This window comes from Zalophus californianus, chromosome 10 (assembly GCF_009762305.2).
Source record: "Zalophus californianus isolate mZalCal1 chromosome 10, mZalCal1.pri.v2, whole genome shotgun sequence".
Classification (NCBI taxonomy): domain Eukaryota; kingdom Metazoa; phylum Chordata; class Mammalia; order Carnivora; family Otariidae; genus Zalophus; species Zalophus californianus.
This window is the reverse complement of record NC_045604.1, coordinates 48,270,399-48,282,625: the sequence shown is the minus strand read 5'-3', so window position 1 is coordinate 48,282,625 and position 12,227 is coordinate 48,270,399.

Here is a 12,227-nt window from a genome sequence, read left to right as displayed (position 1 = left end):
GGAAGAGGGTCAGAGGGAGAAGCACACTCCCTGCCGAGCAGGGAGCCCGATGTGGGACTCGATCCCGGGACTCCAGGATCATGACCTGAGCCGAAGGCAGTCACTTAACCAACTGAGCCACCCAGGCGCCCCAATATGTAATCTTTTGTGTCTGACATCTTTTACCCAATATAATGTATGTGTGATTCATTTCTATTTTTGTTTATACTTGTAGGTTATTTATTTTTTAAGTAAGCTCTAGGCCTAATGTGGAGCTTGAATCCATGACCCCAAGATCAAGACCAAGACAGGCACCCCATATACTTGTAGGTTCTTTTTCATTGCTGTATAGTATTCCACTGTATGAGGCTATGTTATACCTTATTTAACCATTCTACTATTGATGAACATTTGTGTAGTTTTCATTTGGGGCTATTATAAATACTGCTGTTATTAATATCCTAGTACGTGTCTTCTGGTGACCATAGATTAGCATTTTGTTAGATATTTACCTAGAACTTAGGACTAAGTGAGAACTAGATACTATCTAATATTCCAAAGTGCTTTTACCAATTTATACTCCCACAAATAGTGTGAAAGAGTTTTAGTTGCTCCAGATTATCGATAACCTCCATCCTTTAAGATTTTAATCCATTTTACACTTCTTTTGCTGCCTAACTCCTATTTGTTTTTTTAAGACTCAGCTTAGGAGTCACCCTCTCTAAGAAGCCTAACTGACATGCTGGATTAGAAGGAATCACCCTTATCTGTACCCTAGTTGTTTGTTTCTTTAAGACTTTATTTATTTGAGAGAGAAAGAGAGAGAGAGCAGAAGCAGGGGGAAGGGCAGAGGCAGAGGGAGAAGCAGACTCCCCACTGAGCAGGGAGCCCGATGTGGGGCTCGATCCCAAGACCCTGAGATCATGACCTGAGCCGAAGGCAGACGCTTAACCAACTGAGCCATCCAGGCACCCCTCTGTACCCTAGTTTTTAGAAGCTATCTGTTTAGAGTTGTTGAGGTTAGTGTGAAGAATGACAAACTGGTCCATGTATAATCTGGAACACATCTTTGGTGAACGATTTAGCAGAATCTATTATTACGTACACTCAGTATATATACACAGTATATCAATCCATATATCCAAAATTCCTACAAATTTTTTTTCAAAGATTTTATTTATTTATTTGAGAGAGAGAGAATGAGAGATAGAGAGCACGAGAGGGAAGAGGGTCAGAGGGAGAAGCAGACTCCCCGCTGAACAGGGAGCCCGATGTGGGACTCGATCCCAGGACTCCAGGATCATGACCTGAGCCGAAGGCAGTCGCTTAACCAACTGAGCCACCCAGGAGCCCCCTACAAATTTTATATGTACACAAAGATACATGTTCAAGTATGGTCACAGTATTGTTTGCTTTTATTTTATTTTATTTTAAGATTTTATTTATTTATTTGACAGAGAGAGACAGCGAGAGCAAGAACACAAGCAGGGGGAGTGGGAGAGGGAGAAGCAGGGAGCCCGATGTGGGCTCGATTCCAGGACTCTGGGATCATGACCTGAGCCAAAAGCAGATGCTTAACCGACTGAGCCACCCAGGCACCCCTGTTTGTTTGTTTTTAAAGATTTTATGTATTTATTTGTCAAAGAGAGAGAAAGAGAGAGAGAGCCCAAGCAGGCGGTATGGCAGGCAGAGGGAGAAGCAGGCTCCCCGCTGAGCAAGGATCCTGGGATCATGACCTCAGCCAAAGGCAGACGCTTAACCAACTGAGCCACCAAAACCCACAATATTGTTTGGTTTTTTAAGATTTTATTTATTTATTTGACAGAGAAAGACACAGCGAGAGAGTGAACACAAGCAGGGGGAGTGGGAGAGGGAGAAACAGGCTTCCCGCGGAGCAGGGAGCCCAATGTGGGGCTCGATCCCAGGACCCTGGGATCATGACCTGAGCCGATGGCAGACGCTTAACTACTGAGCCACCCAGGCACCCCCACAATATTGTTTTTAATAGTGGGAAATTGAAAGCGACTAACTTTCTACCAATATGTAAATAGTTAATGTAATGCTAAGCCCTGTTTTTTTTTTTTTTTTTTTTAGAGGAGGATAAAATAGGTATATATGTAAGGGCTTAGGAAGATCCAAAGTATACTGGGAAAAAAAAAAAACCCACAAGTCACAAAACAATATGAAAGCCTCCCCGGGCAGGGTATTGGGGAAGAGTTCCCAGAGGAAGGAATGTAGTGTTGATAACCAGGCCTGCTACCATCTTGTTTGGATGAACTTCAGCATTTGCTACTATGTTTATGCCTCTTTCTGAAAACTTCTCTCTGTTTCTTTACCTATAATATGAAGTTAATAATAACATCTATTTTCAAGAGTTGGATGAGGAGTTAATATATGTGAAGCTCCTAGAACAGCCACAGGAGATTGGTCTAGGGATGGTCAGCTGACTCAAGCTTGACTGATTACAATCCTTCCCCCCAAATTTTGGCATTGAAATTGAGAGGCCAGCCCCTCTTCGAGAACCTGGACCATGAGATGTAAAGAACAAAATATTTTGGCAGCCATGTTTCCCATATTTGGAGTAGAGAAGAAGAGGGAACTGGCATGCAGGGAGAAAACCAAGCATTTATCTTTATAATCTATTTTTTGCTTCAGCCAGCTTAAGCTGATTTTCTGTCATAATCCTAACCAATACAATCAATGCAAATGCTCTGCTACAACCATGTTTATTTAATGCAAATTACTTATACACAATTGGTAAATTGGAGAACAATTTCAGTAAAGCAAATAAGTTGTGCATCATTTGGACCTTTCCCAGCGTGTTAATGTTTTGAAATGATCAGTAATAACCTTCCTCACAATTAAAGAGAAAGCTTTAGCAATAAATGAAGACTTAAAAAAAAAGAGAGAGGGGCGCCTGGGTGGCTCAGTTGGTTAAGCAACTGCCTTCGGCTCAGGTCATGATCCTGGAGTCCCAGGATCGAGTCCCACATCGGCCTCCCTGCTCAGCGGGGAGTCTGCTTCTCCCTCTGACCCTCCCCCTCTCATGTGCACTCTCTCTCTCTCTCTCTCTCTCAAATAAATAAATAAAATCTTTAAAAAAAAAAAGAGAGAGAGCTGAAAATCCCGCAGTCCTTTATTGTAAATATAAGTGCCTTCCTTTATAAGTGCTTTCCTTTAGTGGGCAAGTGACTAGTTTATTGGTTTCAGGAACTGCTGTATTTTCCACTGAGCTACTGAGAAAAGCTCCAAGTGCTGATGAAGGAGCTGCAAAGACATTTTCACATGTTTTCCTTACGGATGCCTTGCCAGGCCTTCCTTAGCTTCCTTGCTTCCTCTCCAGCTTCCTAACCATATCTCTTGAGACTGCTTTCTGCAAAAGAAGCAAGCTGAATTTATTTCTCAATGTTCCCTCTGCTAAAATATAGTTCCCTTTCCAGGATGCCTGGCTAATTACTACTTAGCTCTTAGGCCCAGTCTTCCCTTGGGAGGACTTCCCAACCCCTGGTCTAGGTTAGATTACCTCACTTTCACACCACTGTGTGTTTCCATAGCAACTTCTTATTCCCTACCAAACATCCCACATTATTGTAATGACTTGTTTATTATCTGTCTTCCTAACTAGATTCTAAGCTCTATGAGGGCAAGAAGAGGGTCAGTCTCATTCACCAGTCTCATTCGCTAGCAACTAGTACAGTGCCTGGTATACACAAAATGCTCATTAAATATTTATTAAATAAAATAGAACATTAGAAATCCCTATTTTCTATATATTCTACAATTCTACAAATAATTTTAAAATATATTTCTTTTTTTTCTTAAAGATTTTATTCTTAAGTAATCTCTATACCCGGGCGCCTGGGTGGCTCAGTTTGTTAAGCTCAGTCTGCTTCTCCCTCTGACCCTACCCCCTCTTGGGCTCTCCCTCTTTCACTCTCTCTCTCTCTCAAATAAATAATAAATAAATAAAAATCTTTTAAAAAAAAAAAGTAATCTCTACACCCAACATGGGGCTCAAACTTACAAGCCCAAGATCAAGAGTCGCATGCCCTACCGACTGAGCCAGCCGGGTGCCCCCTCAAACATATTTCTTTTGAAAAGTTAAGTAGAAATCTGTCAGAGTAATACATTTTCATTTTAGGAGATTTGGAAAATGTGGAAAATTATAAAGAAGAATGACAATGTTGTCTACAATCTCCCCATTCAGATATAAATATTTTTGGTGGTTTTCCTTTCAGTTTTTTTCCTTTGTGCCTATATATGCATGCATTTAAGTTTTTGTTATTTTTTTAATATTTTTAAAATTTATTTGACAGAGAGAGAGACAATGAGAGAGAGAACACAAGCAGGCGGAGCAGGAGAGGGAGAAGCAGTCTCCCCGCCAGACTCAAACAACTGCTTATTTCGACACTCAAATTTCCCAGATTTGGAAATGAGAGTGCATTTGAGTGAGCCCTTGTACACTTTGGACACATCTCACCATTCTTCTGGCACAGCCCAGAGTCAGCTATTTTCCTGCTCCAAATCCGTTTCAGATCATTTCTTCAAGGAGCTCTGGTTCCTCTCAGTAGAAGATGGTATTCAGAAGCCAAAATCTAGGCACTAGAGGTGCTACTGCTTTTGGAGTGTTGCTAATCTCACATATTTTCATGGATAAAAGCAAGGAACATTATATATTTTAAATTATATATCACATTTCATAATTGTAAATAAATATAGATGTACATTTCCATCTATATAAATAGAAACACCATGAAAACACCGGGGGCTGTCATCAGGGGCATCAGACCTGTAGTGACATAGTACTCTGCACTTAGAACCTGGTTTAATGAGAACTCAGCTCTCGGGGTGCCTGGGTGGCTCAGTCATTAAGCATCTGCCTTCGGCTCGGGTCATGATCCCAGGGTCCTGGGATCGAGCCCCACATCGGGCTCCCTGCTGAGCGGGAAGCCTGCTTCTCCCTCTCCCTTGTGTTCCTTCTCTCACTGTATCTCTCTCTGTCAAATAAATAAATAAAATCTTTAAAAAAATAAAAATAGGGGCGCCTGGGTGGCTCAGTCGTTAAGCATCTGCCTTCGGCTCAGGTCATGATCCCAGGGTCGTAGGAATGAGCCCCGCATCAGGCTCCCTGCTCCACGGGAAGCCTGCTTCTCCCTCTCCCACTCCCCCTGCTTGTGTTCCCTCTCTCGCTGTGTCTCTCTGTCAAATAAATAAAATCTTTAAAAAAAATAAAAATAATAAATAAAAACTTGGCTCTCACCATCTCGAAATTCTTCTATTTACTTGTTTATTTATTTATATTTTTTATTCTTTTCATTTTTTAAAATTAATTTAGTTTTTAAAATTTTATTTATTTATTTTAAGTAATCTCTACACCCAACATGGTGCGCGGACTCATGACCCCAAGATCAAGAGTCACATGCTCTACCGACTGAGCCAGCCAGGTGCCCTGAGGGTTTCCTTTTCTCCACATCCTTGCCAACATTTGTCATTTCTTGTCTTTTTGATTCTAGCCATTCAGACAGGTGGGAGGTGATATCTCATTGGGTGGTTTTGATTTGTATTTCCCTAATGCATCTTTTCATGTGTTTGTTGGCCATCAATATGCCTTCTTTGGAAAAATGTCTATTCAAGTCCTCTGCCCATTTTTAATCAGATTATTATTATTATTACTATTTGGTTGAGTTGTATAGGTTTTTTACCCTTTTTGGATATTAATCCCTTATCAGATATGTCATTTGCAAATATCCTCTGCCATTCAGTAGGTTGTCTTTCAGTTTTGTTGATGGTTTCTTTTGCTGTGACAAAGCTTTTTATTTTGGTGTAGTCCTAATAGTTTATTTTTGTTTCCTTTGCCTGAGGAGACATATCCATAACTATGTTGCTAACGCCGACCATCTTGAAATTCTTTTTTTTTTTAAGATTTTAGTTATTTATTTGACAGAGAGAGAGACAGCGAGAGAGGGAACACAAGCAGGGAGCGTGGGAGAGGGAGAAGCAGGCCTCCCGCTGAGCAGGGAGCCTGATGCGGGGCTCAATCCCAGGACCCTGGGATCATGACCTGAACCAAAGGCAGACGCTTAATGACTGAGTCACCCAGGTGCCCCCATCTTGAGATTCTTAATTCTGAACGAGGGACCCCATGTTTCCATTTTGCACAGGGTCTCATAAATGAAGTAGTCTGTTCTGAATATACTAAAGCCTTCCATTATAATGCAACACTATAGGATTCCTTTTAGTTCTTTCCCTTTCTATAACAGGTAAGTCCATTCTCTGCTAGTAAGAAACCTGGTTGATTTTCTGACTATATTTATTTCTTTGACCATGCCCCTTGTATGTAATAGATCTCCCGTGAGTGCCGCTGCTTCCTCCCTTACGTGGGTACTCTCCTCATGAAGTTTAGGCTCTGTCACCTCAGACTGGGCCACCCTTCCACATGGTTGCTCTTCTGATGCTATTCGGGTTCTGACAGTTCATGCAAGGCTGTTGCTCCACAAAGATGCTGTCCTTAGCCCACTTGAACTCTGACTCACCCCCACCCCACTGGCTGGCTGTCCTTCCAATACGGATTCTCCTTCTACCCTGCCGGGGCTCAGACAAGATATCCTGAGTCGCCCCTCTGTCGGCATAGTGCTTAAACAAACAAAGAAATGGATATAGACCAGACTAGAAAATATGAGTACATTACAAAAGTAAGTGTTGTTTCCTGAATTTTTTAAAAATCAGATATTAGTGTATGTGTGCAGGCACAGGTGGGCATGCACACGTGTACATAACTGGATTGTAATGTAAAGTACATTTTTTACTTTGGAATGAAGTAAAACAAAATTCAAAAACCATTTATACACAGTATGATCTCAACGTTGCTTTTATTTTTTTTAAGATTTTTACACGCAGAATTACACCACCTATTTTTAAAAGTAATTCATTTATTTATTTGACAGAGAGAGAGAGAGAGAGAGAGCACAAGCAGAGGGAGAAGCAGGCTTTCCTGCTGAGCAAGGAGCCCAACGTGGGGCTCAATCCCAGGACCCTGAGATCATGACCTGAGCCAAAGGCAGATGCTTAACCCCCTGAGGCACACACGTACCCTCAATGTTGCTTTTTTAAAAAGGATCACATACACCTACACAAGGAACAGGAACTATGTGAAGTGATGGATGTGTGTGTGTGTGTGTGTGTGTTTTATGGATGTGTTAACTAACCTTATTATGGTAATTGTTTCACAATATAAACACAGATCAAATCATCACTTCTAACAATTGGGGGCAGTTAAAGGACAACTTTCACTATTTAATCTATGTCCTACAATACTTTAAATTCTTAGGATGGAGTTAAGTTGCATATTATTTGTTTAAAAAATAAAAAATAGGGACGCCTGGGTGGCTCAGTCGTTAAGCGTCTGCCTTCGGCTCAGGTCATGATCTCAGGGTCCTGGGATCCCCTGCTCAGCGGGGAGCCTGCTTCTCCCTCTCACTCTCCCTCTGTGCTCTCCACCCCCCTCTCAAGTAAATAAATAAAATCTTAAAAAAAAAAAAAAAAAAAGAGGGCCCCTGGGTGGCTCAGTTGGTTAAGCGACTGCCTTTGGCTCAGGTCATGATCCTGGAGTCCCCGGATCGAGTCCCACATCGGGCTCCCTGCTCAGCAGGGAGTCTGCCTCTCCCTCTGACCCTCCCCCCTCTCATGCTCTCTCTCTCTCAAATGAATAAATAAATAAAATCTTTAAAAAAAAAGAAAGCAATTTTGAAAAAAGTAAATATATTCAGGATAATGGGATCCAGGTTTCTCACTATTGGAGAAAGATGTTACAGACGTGGAAAGGGAGAAAACCGTTAAATAAAATAAGGGACCATAAGTCCATGCTGATATAAATCAATATATAAATAATTCAAAAGTTGAAATCACAAGTTATGTATATGTTTCAAATTACCTCCCCACAAAATATGTATTAATACATACTTATTAATGAAGAGACACTCTACTATGGAGAAAACTTGATAGACACCATCTTAATCAAGTAATTGAAATAAACAACATCATTGTGGGGCTAATGAAAATCATGCTCCAGCCAACAGCTTGAAGGAGAACATGGATCTTCCTACCAAAAATGAGTCATCTGAATCTAATCATCAGGAAACCCAAAACTGAAACCCACTGAAATCCCAAATGAGGGACATTCTACAAAACAACTGTCAAGTAATCTGCAAAAGTGTATCATGAAAGTCAAAAGACTGGGGAACTATTTCAGAATGAAAGGTCTAAATGCTAAAGAGACATTGCAATGTAAAGACAACGTGATCCTGTACATTTATTTATTTATTTATTTATTTATTTATTTATTTATTAAAAGGGATGTTGGGCAAAATTTGAATGGGATCTGAAGTAAAAACTACCAGTATGTGAGTGTTAGTTAATTGTGATTATATGGGCGAATGTTTATAGAAAATGCATGCTAATGTAGTAAGGAATAAAGGCACATCAAATTGGCAACTCACTCTCAAATAGTTCGGATGCCTCCCCACCACCCAAACAAGATATATAGGTCTATAATATTCCCCTCATTGACTAATCTAATAATCTTATCAAAAAAGAAACAAGGTTACCTTAGAATGACTTATTTATAATGAACACTGACTATCTGTCTGTTGCAGGGTTGTGGAGCTCAAAGGCCAAGAAAGAATTCTTGAGACATTGTATGGCGCAACTTAGTAAGTTTATTTAAGTGGCACAGGGACAGGACCCATGGGCAGAAAGGCTGCACTTTTGCCTTATGAAGCTGGTGGTTATATGCTTAGTGCTCAATGGGGAAGGGACATGCAGGGATTATTAAATCATGGATGTTTTCTTTGAATTTCTACTGGTAAAACTACTCCTGCAAGATTTCTCTGGTGCTTATTGTTCACTTGGATATTAACTATCAGTGAGGTATACAGGCAGTCATGAGACCCTTTAAGAATGTAGAAACCAGTGATGCCTGGATGGCTCAGTCCATTAATCATCTGTTTGCCTTTGGCTCATGTCATGATCCCAGGGTCTTGGGATCAAGTTCCGCATCATCGGGCTCCTTGCTCAGCGGGGAGCCTGCTTCCCCCTCTGCCTGCCATGCTCTCTCTCTCTCTCTGACAAATAAATAAATAAAATCTTTTTTTAAAAATGTAGCAACCACAAGTGCCTGGCTAGCTCAGTAGGAAAAGCATGCAATGCTTCATCTTGGGGGCATCAGTTCAAGCCCTGTCTTGGGTGTAGAGACCACTCAAAAAAAACAAAGCAAATTAAAAAAAAGAGAATGTAGCAACCAGCACCTATTTGATCTTTATTGAAACCATGCAGGCTATAGGTCAACCTTCTGGGCTAAAGGTGAACATATTTCTGTTTCTATCCCTCTTGTCTGTAGTAGTTACTGCCTCTGTGTGTGTGTGTATGTGTGTGTGTATCCTGCCAAATTATCTATTAATTAGCTTTTGGTCAAGGACTGGGATTACAGTCTCAAAGGGACATATTTCTGAAAATTTCTCATCTCCACATCTCTGATATTTTAGGGATTGCTGTCCATGCTAGAGCAATCAAGCTTCCCAGTTTGCTGGGGATTGTCCCAGTTCTAGCCCTGAAAATCCCACTTAATTGGAAACCCCTCATGGGACATGAAAAGTGCCAGTTGTTCCCCACCCCTGCAGTAGGTGTGGGGAAAAGTGCAAAAGCCATGTGACAGCTCACAAAAATGGAGGCTGAAAGCATTTGGTGTCTAACAGCTTAGACACAAATTAGCCACCTTCTGTAGTACATGGTAGCTGTTTTTCCATTGAGGCTGATGTTGACAACCTTGATGACCAGTTCACAGTAACAGATCATCCATTGTTGCCTTACCATCCATTGTTGCAATTTAAATGGGAAATTTAAATGCCTTGTGTAACAATCTGGTTTGGGTTTTGCCAGTGCATTAACTATTGTGCTTTGTATCAAGATAGCGCTAGTTTAATTTTTAACACTGTGAATTTTGTGACCATACTTTCTAAGAATTCAGATAATGAAAAACAATTATAGTCCCTACACCAGCAAGACCTGCACATCACTGAAAAAGAAAGCTCAATAACTGTGTTATTTTAATGAGAGGTAGATAGGAGGACCCATATCATAGGATTAAGGAGGTCAATAATCAAAACAGGGTGTACTGCACAATTTGCAGAAAAGAATTTGGGATTGAACATGGTAAAAAGCAAGTGAAAGTACTGACTTTGACAATCTCACAAATTCAGGATAAGAAAGGCAAGTGCTTCTATAACAGTACAAGTTTTTCATCTCCTCAAAAGACACCATTACTCAGTGTAAACAGTTGTTATTTAATTAGCTTGGGTGCACCAAACAAGCTGACTTTGATGGCATTATTTGTATCTTTCCTTGATTGTTTTATGAAACTGGATAAAGTTATATTTCCTAATTCAGAGGTAGCAACTACAATGTCTTGTTAGGGGCGCCTGGGTGACTCAGTTGATTATGTGTCTGCCTTTAGCTCAGGTCATGATCCCAGGGTCCTGGGATTGAGCCCCAGGCTGGGCTTCTTGCTCAGGAGGGAGCCTGCTTTTCCTTCACCCCCTCTGCTCATTATCTCTCTCTATCTGTCTCAAATAAATAAATAAAATCTTTTAAAAAAAAGTCTTGTTGGCAAACGAAAGGGAAATTTTTGATGGCAGATATGTTGGCCCCTTAGAATATAGAGCTGATTCTGACAGATCCTACCAACAATCATGCTTTCTTTTTTTTTTTAAAGATTTATTTATTTTGAGAGACTGAGAATGAGAGAGAGAGAGAGAGAGAGAGCGCACATGAGAGGGGGGAGGGTCAGAGGGAGAAGCAGACTCCCCGCCAAGCAGGGAGCCCGACGCAGGACTCGATCCCGGGACTCCAGGATCACGACCTGAGCCGAAAGCAGTCGCTCAACCGACGGAGCCACCCAGGCGCCCAACAATCATGCTTTCTGCAATGTATCAAGGGATGCCTCAAATCACAGGAACAACAAAAAACATTCCCCCTAGCTCTTAGGCATTTTGATTTTTAAAAAGGAGTTTCAAAAGATCTTCCTGATTTGGCTGAAGATTTTAATGAAGCAGCATAATACATAAAATAAAAGATTGTTTATATCTTGTCTGAATGCAAACTACGCTTTGGTCATCTATCTGCATATTCAGCAGATAGTGTAAATGTACACATTGGCAAATTCCAGTTTATAAACTTCTTACCAAAGAAAATGAAAAGAAGTTCACCTGCTAACTATTCTGCATTGCATACGTTGTACACAACACTGCTTTTAAATAAGTGATTTGTTTACCTCTGTTATTGAGATTTTTACAAAAATGTATTTGGTGACTTTTAAGTTTCCTTAAAACACGCAGAAGCACTTAATGAGATATTTGACTTTATAGAAATGTAAAGAGATAGTATCCTTGAAACGTATGCCTTCAAGATGACTATCATTGTCTGCCATAGAAAAGATGTTGGCCCACTATAACATCGTATTTTCAAAGTGTGGGACAAGAAGAATAACCTCCTCTACTTTGCAAATACATTGAGGATGAGAATGGAGAAAAGGGATTATAGTAAAATAGAGACTTATATGCTGTTTTTCCAAAACTGTTGATTTTTAAACGGCATAAGGAGCTTTAAAAAAAAAAAAGATTAATTGACTACTCTGAGTTGTTCACTGTTATGTGTAAGTTGCAACAACAACAAAAAAATCACACAATAAAAAAAAAAAGACTCATTTTTGGAAATAAGACTGCTTCAGAATGACAACAAAAGTCACCAGAAAAGGATAGCCAAGTTAAACAAGACTGTCAATTTCACTGCTAAAATGTAACCAATTTGGAATCCGACTTTGATTTTGCAAGTTCAAATTCAATCATTTCCTTAGTTAATACAATTAGCATAATAAACTATGTTAATATATAGAAATCTCATATTGAAATATAAGATAAAATGAAGACAATGATAAGGAAATAAGTGCCATAAACCTAAAAAGTTGTTGAGTTAGCAAAGAAAAAGAGACTACTGAATGCTAATAATTCGTTTCCTTTTCTTTTTGGGGGGAAGGAGGGGCAGAAGAGAGGAAGAGAGAGAATCTTAAGCAGCTCCACATATAGTGTGGAACCCGTCATGGGGCTTGATCTTATGATCCTGAAATTGTAACCTGAGCCGAAAACCAAGAATTGAACGCTTACTGGCTGAGCCATGCAGGTGCCCCATCATTTTATTTT